Below are 3876 nucleotides of genomic sequence, written 5' to 3' on the forward strand. Positions count from 1 at the left end.
AGTTGTCCTTGTTGTTTGGCAGACCCAGGCTGGATTCGAACCCACCAGCCTCAGTGTATGTGGCTGGCACCCTAGCCGCTGAGCTATAGGCACTGAGCCAAGATTCTACCTTTTGAATAAGCTCCCAGGTGATGCCCATGTTGCTGGTCTGGGGACCACACTTTGACTAACACAATCTGCACTGTGGTTCTCAAAGTGTGCTCCCTAGACCAGCAGATTTGGGATTACCTGAGAGTTTGTTACACATGCAAACTATCAGGCCTGATCACAATCTATCGGATCTGAGACTCAGGTGCTGCCCCTGCCCAATATTTCTGCAAGCCCTCCAGATGATTCTGATGCATGCCCAAGCCAACAATCTCTGGTTCAGGATAAGGAATGCAATGCTGACTGACAATTCTGTTATCTTCAGTCTGCAGGTCATTAAAATTTCACCACTCATTGGCTGTCTCCCCGTGAGGGGCTGAGTGTTCCTAGAGATGGATGCCCTGCAACACAGAAGGGCATTTGTGCTGCCCATTGCAGAGATGGCTCCTGACTCCAGCTCAGATTCGCAGCCTTTTCTGCCTTGCCAGCCAGAGCACACTCTTGCTAAGGTTTTCAGGGTTTCTACAGGTCCCTCAGTCTCTCTCTCTCCCCTCACCCCTCCACCTCCATCCCTAGGGATGACTGGTTGAATATTTAGCTTTGCAGGTATTTGGTACGGAGAGCTGAAAGAGCCAGAGTGAAGTAACTCTGCAAGTTAAGTTCTAATCTGGGTGTTAGACTGGGTGGCAGCCCCTGAGGGATGTAGGCCAGGATGGCAGGCAAGGAACTGAGCACAAGCCCACCCTCCCATTCCTGCCTCCATATAACTCTGATTTCCAAGTATACTTTCTTTTTTTAAGACAGAATCTCACAATCACCCAGCCTACAGTGGCATGGCATCATAACTCATAGCAACCTCAAACTCATGGGCTTAAGGGATTCTCTTGCCTCAGTCTCCTGAGTGGCTGGGACTACAGGTGCCCGCCAGTATGCCTGGCTAGTTTTTCTATTTTTATTATTATTATTTTGAGGCAGAGTCTTACTATGTTGCCCTCAGTAGAGTGCTATAGCATCACAGCTCACAGCAACCTCAAACTCTTGGGCTTAAGTGATTCTCTTGCCTCAGCCCCCCAAGTAGGTGGCGCCCGCTGCAACACAGCTATTTTTTTGTTGTGGTTGTCGTTGTTTTAGCAGGCCCAGGCTGGTTAGAATTCACCAGGCCCGGTGTATGTGGCTGAGGCCCTAACCACTGAGCTACAGGCACTGAGCTAGTTTTTCTATTTTTAGTAGAGAGGGATCTTGCTGTTACTCAGGTTGGTCTCAAACTTCTGAGCTCAAGCAATCCACCCACCTTGGGCTCCCAGAGTGCCAGGATTATAGGCATGCGCCACCACTGTGAGTAAACTTTCAAGACTAGACTCAAAGAGAGGTCCCTGAATGAGGTAGGTAGCAGGGAGGGGCCAATTTTGGTCTCTTAAAAGAATCTCACCATGGGCAGCGCCTGTGGCTCAGTGAGTATGGCACCAGCCCCATATACCAAGAGTGGCGGGTTCAAACCCAGCCCTGGCCAAACTGCAACAACAAAAAAATAGCCAGACATTGTGGCAGGTGCCTGTAGTTCCAGCTACTTGAGAGGCTGAGGCAAGAGATCGCCTAAGCCCAAGAGCTGGAGGTTGCTGTGAGCTGTGATGCCACAGCACTCTACCAAGGGCAAGTTTTTTTCTGTCTCTTAAAAAAAAAAAAAGAATCCCACCATGTAAATCTCCCTTTCCACATGGGGAGAATTAGTTTAAAATCTGGCTGGGTGTGGTAGCTCACGTCTATATTTCTAATACTCTGAGAGGCTGAGGAAGGAGGATCCCTTGAGCTCAGGAGTGTGAGACCAGCTTGAGCAAGAGTGAGCCCCCATCTCTACTGAAAATAGAGAAACTAGTAGGGAATCATGGCACATGCCTGTAGTCTCAGCTACTCAGGAGGCTGAGGCAGGAGGATTGCTTGAACCCAGGTGTTTGAGGTTGCTATAAGCTAGGCTGATGCCATAGTACTCTGGCCTAGGCAACAGAGTGAGACTCTGCCTAAAAATAAATAAATCAGCAGGGCATGGTGGCTCATGGCTGTAATCCTAGCACTCTGGGAGGCTGAGGCAGTTGGATTGCTTGAGCTAACAGGTTTAAGACCAGCCTGAGCATCAGAGAGTCTCACAAGACTCTATCTCTACTAAAAATTGAAAAACTAGCCAGGCATTGTGGCAGGCACCTATAGTCCCAGGTACTCGGGAAACTAAGGCAAATGGATCGCTTAAGCCCAAGAGACAGGTTGCTGTGAGCTATGATGCTGCCATGGCACTCTGCCCAGGACAATAGAATAATATAAATAAAATCTTAGGTCTGCCACTATAATATAAGAAATATGTACTTGGTCTTCCCCCCTGGGTTAGCTAGAGCTCCTAAAACCCTTGTAATTTCCTGTGTGATGGGTGTATGTATATATGTATTTTTTTATTTTTTTTGAGAGAATCTCAAACTGTCCCCCTGGGTAGAGGGCCGTGGTGTCCTTTGTTTTGTTTTTGTTTTTTTTTTTTTTTTTTGCAGTTTTTGGCCAGGGCTGGGCTTGAACCCGCACATGGGGCTGGTACCTCACTCCTTTGAGCCACAGGCACCACCCAGGGCTGTGGTGTCATAGCTCACAGCAACCTCTAACTCTTGGGCCCAAGTGATCCTCTTGCCTCAGCTTTTCTATTTATTTATTTTGAGACAGAGTCTCGGGTTGTCACTCTCAATAGAGTGCCATGGCATCATAGCTGATAGCAACCTCAAACTCTTGGGCTCAAGCGATCCTCTTGCCTCAACCTCCCAAGTAGCTGGGACTATAGGTGCCTGTCACAATGCCTGGCTATTTTTAGAGACGAGGTCTTGCTCTGGCTAAGGCTGGTCTTGAACCCATGAGCTCAGGCAATCTACCTGCCTCTGCTTCCATGAGTGCTAGGGATCATAGGTGTGAGCCACTGCACCTGGCCAGTTTTTCTATTTTTTTTTAGTAAAGATGGGGTCTCGCTCTTGCTCAGGCTGTTCTCAAACTCCTGAGCTCAAACAATCCACCCACCTCGGCTTCCCAGGGTGCTAGTATTACAGGCATAAGCCACTGAGCCCTGCCTATATTTATTTATTTAGACAGGGTCTTGCTCTGTCACCCAGATGGAATGCAGTGGCATCATCATAGCTTGCTGCAATCTTAAACTCTTGGGCCCAAGTGATCCTCCTGCCCTGGCTTATTTAGTAGCTGGGACTCTAGGGCATAAACCACACCATTCCTGGCTAATTTTTTCTTTTTTTGTAGAGGTAGAGATGGGGGTCTCATGTTGCTCAGGTTGGTCTTGAACTCCTAGACTCAAGCAATGCCCCTGCCTCAGACTCCCAAAGTGCTACGGTTACAAGCATGAGCTGCTGTGCTCAGCCCGTCTTTTGTTCTAATGTGTGAGTTCTTTGTGGGCTCTTGGATGGGGGCGGATCACCAGAAAGACCAAGCCATGATTATGAGGTTAGAGTTTGCCACACCTGCCACATCCTCTGGGGAGGGGAGAGCTGGAGACTGAGTTAATAATTGGCAATGGTTGCTATGAAGCCTCTATAAAAATTCCTGAAGTGCTGCACATATAGTGAGATTAAAAGAAAGCTGTAAAATACAAGGTTCAAAGAGCTTCCAGATCAGCAAACATATCCATGTCAGGTGACATACCCCAGCTCCACAGGAACAGAAGCTCTTGTACTTTGGATCTTTTCAGACTTCATCCTATGTACTTTATTTGGCTACTCATGTGTATCTTTCATCATATTCTTTTTTTTTTTTTTT

Source organism: Otolemur garnettii, unplaced genomic scaffold (genome assembly GCF_000181295.1).
Source record: "Otolemur garnettii isolate 467f Iridium unplaced genomic scaffold, OtoGar3 scaffold00025, whole genome shotgun sequence".
Classification (NCBI taxonomy): Eukaryota; Metazoa; Chordata; class Mammalia; order Primates; family Galagidae; genus Otolemur; species Otolemur garnettii.